Raw genomic sequence first — 8,017 nt, forward strand, 5'->3', positions numbered from 1 at the left:
ATGTGGGCTGTGTTAGTCAGGATGGGCTAAGCTACGCTGCAGAACAAAAAAGTCTTTCTGGAACCTTTCAGCCAAGTGTTTCTTGCTGCTGGGATACGATCAGCACAGGTCAGCAGGATGAGAGTGTAATCTGCTCACACTGTCCCTCAGGAACCCAGATTTGCCACCTACAGATGTCTGGTGGCCTAGGCTAGGCAAGAGCCTGCACGAAGAGCTCAGGCCTGTGGTTCAGACCAGAAGTACCACACATCACTTCTGCTTCCGAGGACCGTTGATGGCAGGGAGATGTGACATTTAGTCTTTTATGTGCCTCGGGGAGAGGAGAGCTAGTGGCGGGCCCTAGTAGCATCGATCAGATTTTGACATCTCTTTCGCTCATTCCTTTATGTAGCAGTTCTAGGCCTGGTGGTGAGTAAGGACACACGCCAGGTGTATTCATTGCCTTCAGAGAAGACGCCATATCTCGGGGTGAAACAATGGCTCCAGACTGACCGCGCACGTGGAAACAGTTATGCCATTGGATCATGCCTGTGTTGAAAGGTGAGAAATGACTGCACAGGGGAGGGTGGAGTAACAGATCCTGGTACACAAATACGAGGACGACAGTGCAATCTACCACACAGCAGTCATCCTCTGGCTGTATCTGCTGTGCTCCACCCCTGGGACCTAGAAACGGCAGCTGGACGGGAAAGCATTATTCGATGCACTAGAGGAGAGGAAGATGGGAAAACTCGAGATCATCCTCGCTGACGATTCTCAGTGGATTCTGAGGCAGGACTCTGCTCATCACATCAGCATTGCTGGACACTGACTGCCCTTGGATTTTATCATCATACCTGAAGTTCAGCTTGCCTGAGACTCACACTGGCTGCTGAAGAGTATCCCCAAAGACACCACACACTGCCCAGATGGTTGGGAAGATGGTGGCCAGGGAGCACAGACCCATTGAATCAGATATTTTTCTTTTCTAAAACCTGGCTGAACTCTGGGCTTGGGGTTCTGTTGACGGCTCATGGACCTTTTCCATTCCAGATCCAAACTATAGCAGTCACTAACATCATTCATAGGGGTTCCACAGGATAACTCCTCAAGTCCCTACCTCTAGGACTATCCAACGAGGAGTCAGGACGTCAACATTGGAGAATGCAGACATTTAGTTTACAGCAAGGCTGGGGTAGTGGAGTACAAATGGAAGGCTGCATTCTGTTTCCTTGATGGTATCTTTCTTCTGGCCAATCACTTGGCCCCCAACAGTAGTGGCCTTCTGGGCCTGTAAGGGCCAGAGCTGTCTGTCTGACATCGTGGTCCAGCGGGCTTTGATGGCCTGCTCAGAGTTTTCCATGCTACAGCTAATAGGTTTTCACAGTAAAAAGTCCTCGATCTCCAAAGCAGTTTGCTTATAAAAGCCTTGGGAGTGGGGTGGGGGTCTACTTGGTCATGAAAGCCTGCTCATACAATTAGCCTCCTTACAGATACTCAATTAATAGTCAGACAGAATTTGAGCAACCAGTTCTATGTTATGCAACTATAAAAAAGTGTGACTCCAGTCTCAACTAACTTCTTGGGTGAGAAGCTGGAGTCTGATGAGCGTGCAAAGGATTTCTTTCCCTGGTTTTGGTAAATGCCATATATTCTTCTGCAATAGATTTGGCTGGTTGAAGCATCAGTATTACCTATTAAAGCGGCTGGGAATGGGTTGCAGTGTGTAGAGTGAAATCTTTCCTTCTTAGGCTCTTAATAACAAAGAATGTTACAATGAACAGGCACTTTTTCTTGTTGCAATCTGCAGATGGAGACACTGGGTCCCTCCAGGTCCTTCTAGAACCACATCTGCCATAAGCTGCTATTGATGGATGAGGGCAGTATTTCACTTGTCTGGGACTCAGGCATTCTGGTCTCAGTCTGAAAAATGAGCAAAATGAACTTGAGGATCCAGGTTGGCCAGCCCTCTAGAGGTCTGTGACCTAGGAGCCAGGGGAGTTAAGCCCACTGGGATTAGCGAGAGGTTTGGGATCATTGACATAAGGAGATGTGGCTTTTCTGCCTAACTTCCTCTTGCCTGGATGGACATCTGGCATGTCATATCCATTTGGCATCTGTTCCTGTGTGCGATCAAATATTCTAGGCAAAAAATCTCTCAGAGCAGCAGCAAGGCTGCCCTTGAGTCTCTGGGGTTTGGGAGGTAACAGAGAGCAGGTGGAGGAAGGAGCAAATGAAGCATTTAATATCAACAGGGCCTGTTCCTTGGGAGGTGTGCTCTTGTCACACCGCCTGCCAGGGCATCCTTCAAGGACAAAGAGAACCTCAAGAAGCGAGCTACCACCAACTGTCTGTAGGAGGAGGAGCTTTAGAGGACTCCTCATCCAGGTCCAAGGACTTCAGCACCTACACAAGGCATGCTCTGCCTCTGCCTCTGCCTCTGCCTCTGCCTCTGCCTCTGCCTCTGCCGCCGCAGCCGCCGCGCCGCTCTAGCTGCCTTTGGCTGATTTGCCTTGAAATCTTGGAAACGTCCTGCTCAAAGATGGAATCTTGTGTACTGCATCTGTGACTCTCTTTTTTGTCAGATCCAGGCTGTTTTGCTTCAATCAATTTGCTAATTTAACAAAAAATAAAAAATAATTTTTAAAAAAGGCTCAGCACGGCGGTGCGTTCCTGTAATCTCAGGAATCTGGAGGTAGAGGCCTGCAGACCATGAGTTACAGGCCAGCCCGAGCTACACAGTGAGGAATTGCAGGAAAGCCTGGGCCACACAGAGAGATACTAGCTCCACAACAAACAAAGGAACAAAACCCCTACCACTTATTTAACACTCTACAGGAAACACAACCTGGTGCTGAGTTCTAGACCACCCCCATCACTTCCTGAATAAAACGGACCCGAACTGGGCACTTGCCTTCTTCCAGTCTTGAGTAAAAATCTTTAGAAACACAATGAACTAACAAGAAAGCAACTGGACTGTCCACGTGGCCCTGACTCCACAGTGTCTGCCACACGTGCCACAGGGAATTTACAAACGGTGATTCTCATTGCAGAAGCGACCTTCAGATTAAGAAACGATGGTTTTGTTTCTTCGGTTGATTTAGTGCTGTGACTTGCAGGCAAAGCCCTTAGTCGGGAGATGTGGGGCAAGAGGGCTTACAGAGCAGAAAAAAGGCAGGTCTCAAAGAACAAAAGACAGCAGAGCCCCAAAGCTTAGAGAATAGTTGTGTATGCAAAGGGCCATACCGCCACATTACTGGTGGCTCAGGTAGACCATGGAATCCAGAGCAGCCAGGAGCTGGAGCAGAGGAGAGCAGGCTTGTCCCTAGGCAGAGACAGCATAGGCTGCTCACCGGGTGCTTTGGGAGGAGGGGAGCGGAGAGGGATCACAGAGTTGGAAGACAGCTCCCATGAGCTCCGCTGAAATTACCATTAAAAGATGGCGCATGCCTTTAATCCCAGCACTCGGGAGGCAGAGCCAGGTGGATCATTGTGAGTTCAAGGCCAGCTTGGACTACCAAGTGAGTTCCAGGAAAGGTGCAAAGCTACACAGAGAAACCCTGTCTCAAAAAAAAAAAAAAAAAAAAAAAAAGATGAATAGAAATGTGGAGAAAACAAGAGGGCAAGGAAAGCAGGGGGGAATATTTTCCAGACAGAAGCATTTTTAAGTGAATGACCCTGAAAAGTGGGACCTGGCTCTGCCCCATCCTCAATTCACTTCTTGTTAGTTCCTCCTGGGAATGATACGATTGAGCTTCTTGGAGTTCAGAGGCCGGTACTGGGACACCGAATGAGGAAGCAAAGGCCCTGGGGAAGAGGGATGCTGGGCGTGTCAGAAAAGGGCCGGCTAAGTCGGCCTCGCCGGGGTTTCTATATTGGGTTTAAAAAACAGTAAGTAAGGGTCTCATTTGAGAACAGTTGACTTCGACTTTTACCACAGTCTTCAGAAGGTTCTGACTAGGAAGGCAAGTCAGTTGAAGACGGTGATTTAAGAAGAGTACATGGAAGCATTTATTTACAGATTAACACTTGGCAGAAAGTCATGGGTAAGTAAGATAAAGCATTAGAAGCTAGAATCGGATTCCACATCCCTAACAACTGTGACCAGATAACTAAGTTTTGAGTGCTCTGGGATGAGCTAAGGAATTAGTGAACAGTAAATGTTTATCACATTTCTTATATTAGGAGGAGTGACAAAAACTGTAGAGTCTTGTGGAAACTGTGTTAGTACAATTTCTGTTGCCATAGCAAAATTCCCGAGGCTGGATACTTTGTAAGGGGGGAGGGAGGAAGGGAGGGCGGGAGGGGGGAGAGAGCTATTTATCTCACCTTTTTGGAGGCTGAAAATTCAAAGGCATTGATGGCAGCTGTTGTATGGGTCCTTTTGGCTACATCACATCAGGGCAGACAACATCATGGGGGAAGTGTATATGAGGAGGACATCAGAAAGCCAGAGGCTGGGGAGGCACAGGCTTGCTCATTTATGATAACTTGCTTTCTAGAGAATCAACTCAGGGTCTCAGAAGAATGTTAAGCTAGTGCATAGCCACGATGCCAGCACTCGGGGAAAACATCCTGAACTCACCATCCTCTTGTCTAGTTCAGGATCAACCGGGATTGCATGATGAGGCTCCGTCTCAAAACTCTGAGGACCAGAAATAGAGCTCAAGGTCAGGCACTTCCCTAGAAAGCGCAAAGCCCTGCGTTTGGTCCCCAATCCGAAAGAAAGAAACACAGTGTTGACCTTTTTCAAGGGTGATGCTGCCGAAGGTCTAAACACTTCCCACCAAGCCCCATCTCTTAGAGGTTCCACCACCTCTCAGCTCTGTATACCGGGAGGTTAGCTTTCAGCCATTCAACAGTCTATATCTAAATCATAGCAGAAACCATGGGGAGAAACAGATTTGTAAACCTGTGAGTGGTACTCGATTTTAGGGAAGATATAGATAGATACGGGGTAGGAAGTAGGGTTTGTGCATAATTTGCATATATTAATGCAGGATGTATTTGAGGCAAAAGTAGGATGCGTGAGAAGTTATGTCTGCTTGTTTTTTTTAACACCTATTATGTTATAAAAGATATTTTAGATCCCTAAGAAGAATTTAAAAATATGATCATGAATAACAACAACAAATACATTCTTTCCAAGCATTTGCACAGTTTGTTGACCAAACTAATAACAATGATTCAATAATGAACAACCTGGTCAATGAAGAGTCTGTTAATGAGGTCAAAATCTGCCTCTGTTAAAAGGGCCAATTCTATCAAAGTGGATCTTTCCTCTGAGTGCCCAAACAGCCCCAGCGTGGTAGATATTCTGGGCGTCTCTAACATGTTCACTGAAGATTGGAAAGTCAGTCAAAAGTCAGCCATTAATGAACCAATGTGAGATTTAACCAACTGAATACATGCAAACTATATAATGTTTTAAGTAAAATGAATAGGGTAGAGTCAACTAGAAACTCCTGGGGGCCAAGTTATTAATCAGAACCATTGTTTACTCTCTCACAGGAGGCAGTAACTATTTCCTAGGACCTAAACTGTAAAGAGCCTTTGTCTAGATCTTAAGTAGATTCAGTCTCAGATGGATACTAAGCTTTTCAATGCATCTTATGTTTTCTGCTGAGAAAGGACGAGGTTGGATCTGGGTCAGACACATCACAGAAAAGAGGGTGGGTCAGCATCACAGTGAGAAATGTGTAACATTTACGTTGAGGCTACCCCAGTATTGTCCATGTTTATCTGTGTTTATGATTGTTTTTCCAGAGAGACCACCAGGAAAGCCTGTGGATCAAGCAAAAACAAGTGTATTAGATATGTAGTGGTCAGAGGGACACCACCCTATCAGAGTCTTGCCAGTGTCTCCAAACAAAGGAGTTAAGAAGCGTGTGTATGGATGATGTGACGGGCCCGGGGGGATTGAAAGGTGTGTCTTGCAACACATGACGTGGAATGACAACAGGTAGAGTGTAGACATAACAGGTCTAAAGTGGGGCGCGCAGGGAGGCAAAGGTTTTGAGGGGAGTGTGAACTAGCTGCTGCCCCTAAGTCAGCCACTCTGGTGGGCTCACAATCAGCTGACAGGAGCAGGTGGCTAAGTGTGGTTCTCCTGTCGTCTATCACAGGGCAGTTCTCACACCCATCTCCGGTCCTCATTCTCTTTTCCAGGGCTGAAAGCCTTTGCTAATGGACATCCTTGAAGCTAGGGGGAGGGGGGCAGCTCCTTAGCTCACTTCTTTCATTATAGTTAGATAACATAAAGGAATGGAGGCAGTGTGCTGCTAAGAAAGCTTGAACTCCAGATTCTCTCTTATATAGTCCCCATCCAAAGCCTTGGCAAAAACTGTGGGCAGATCTAAACTTGCAAAATATAACAAATACGAAAGTTGCTAGGATTCTTTCTAGGGTCTGCAGAAAAGGACCCCAAGCTTAAGTTTTGTGGCTTCATGGTAAAGCCCTTAACATGACTTTACCATTGGGGACTTTCTCCTGGGTTATCTTTGAACGCATTGCATGGCCAAGGATACAGGAGCCAATCAAAACTCCTGCACACCTCTAAGTCAGCGGAAGTACTCTGGGCGTGACTTTGTCTCCTGCTATTTGCCGGTCACCCCATCACAGGGCTCTGTAAGGTCATCTGCCTCCCTTCTCCCATCTGCCCAACGTTTCCTTTCTTTCCTGTATTCTAAACCAGGTAGGTTTTGCAGGATAAACTTTCTAGCTCATTTTTTTTATTTGTTTTCTGACAATAACCCAACCTTCTTAAGAAAGGCAAAGTATATAGATACACAAGACACACATATATGTATATGTCTAAATATTCATATGTACATATCTATATATGTAGATATATTTATAGATATGTATATTTTAGATCTCTGAATGTAGAGACAGATCTATATGCATTTGCATTTACATGCATATGTGTGTATACAGAGATATATACATCATGTATATGTATACACGTACATACATATTATGTGTCTTTCTTCTGCTAATGGGAAGCTCCCATTGGTCCCTCCATGCTTAGTGTCATCAAGCTTCCTCAGCACCTAACACGGCTTGCGCATTTTGTCTCTCTGGTCCCCTCACCCTGAGCTCTCTGATGAGTCCTGCTAAGAGCACCTCCCTTTGGTCTCAGATGCCTACGCCTCTTCCTCCTCCTTTTTGGCAGATGGCTGAGCGTCCCACTTTACAGAAAAAAAAAAAATAGAGCTCACCAGCTGGATGAGCTCTGGCTCTCTCCCCGCTCATCTCCACCTACTCTTCCTCAAAGGAAAGGTGGGTGGCTCGGCCCTCCACCCATCCCCCAGTGAATTATGCACTCACCTTTCACATTCAACTGCTTCTTCTCCAAGTTTTCAATCTCTGGAAACCCAAACAATTCAGGTCAAAAGAAAAGGAGGGAGAAGCAGCTCTTCCCTGTTCGTTCACTCATCCCTCGTCTCACACAGCCCCCCCCGCCCCCCCCGCTCCCACCCCCCCACGTCCACGTCCTCCCATCTTGATGCAGGCAAACTTCTCCCAGTGCTCGCTTACACTCGCTGTCATCCTTTCCTGGTGTGCATTCCATCTTCAAACTCTGCGATACCGTGAATGTGTTTTTCGGCTTTGTCTGGCCGCCCTGGGATTATTAAATTTGAGAGATGCCTTCAGTTTTTCCGGGTCTGGTTCTTTCCCTACATACCATTGGACAGACACTGCTGTCGTCCGCCCCCTCCCTGACCTACTGGCCATCCAGTCCCTGCAAGATACTGTGGGTTGGCTCAATCAGCATTCATTCCATTCCCCTCTTGGCATACCTTCCTGGCAGAGAGGAAGGGGGCTCAAAACGACATTTTCCATAAGCTCCCCAGCCCCATGAAATTTCACCCCTGCAACACCCTCTCCAGGACCATCCCTTGAAACTGCTACCCTGGGTAGAGTGCACACCGAAGGCAAATGTCTTGTTGTCAGGCACTGCAGTAAGAGATGGGTCGCAAGTGCTAGCCAGTGGGAGCCCCAGAGCACCGCTCCCCAGGAAGCAAAAGAGGCCATT

General features: G+C 46.9%; 1 long non-coding RNA gene across 1 annotated transcript; it reads right to left on the minus strand.

The window, feature by feature from the left end:
* Positions 1-4,286: 4,286 nt before the first annotated feature.
* Positions 4,287-7,580, minus strand: LOC119087256. The gene is made up of 3 exons (XR_005090679.1): positions 7,519-7,580; positions 7,309-7,347; positions 4,287-4,624 (listed from the first exon to the last, which is right to left on the minus strand). It is a non-coding gene; the product is annotated as an uncharacterized LOC119087256 (long non-coding RNA).
* Between the last annotated feature and the right edge of the window lie 437 nt (positions 7,581-8,017).

The sequence above is a fragment of the Peromyscus leucopus genome, unplaced genomic scaffold, assembly GCF_004664715.2.
Source record: "Peromyscus leucopus breed LL Stock unplaced genomic scaffold, UCI_PerLeu_2.1 scaffold_627, whole genome shotgun sequence".
NCBI lineage: Eukaryota > Metazoa > Chordata > Mammalia > Rodentia > Cricetidae > Peromyscus > Peromyscus leucopus.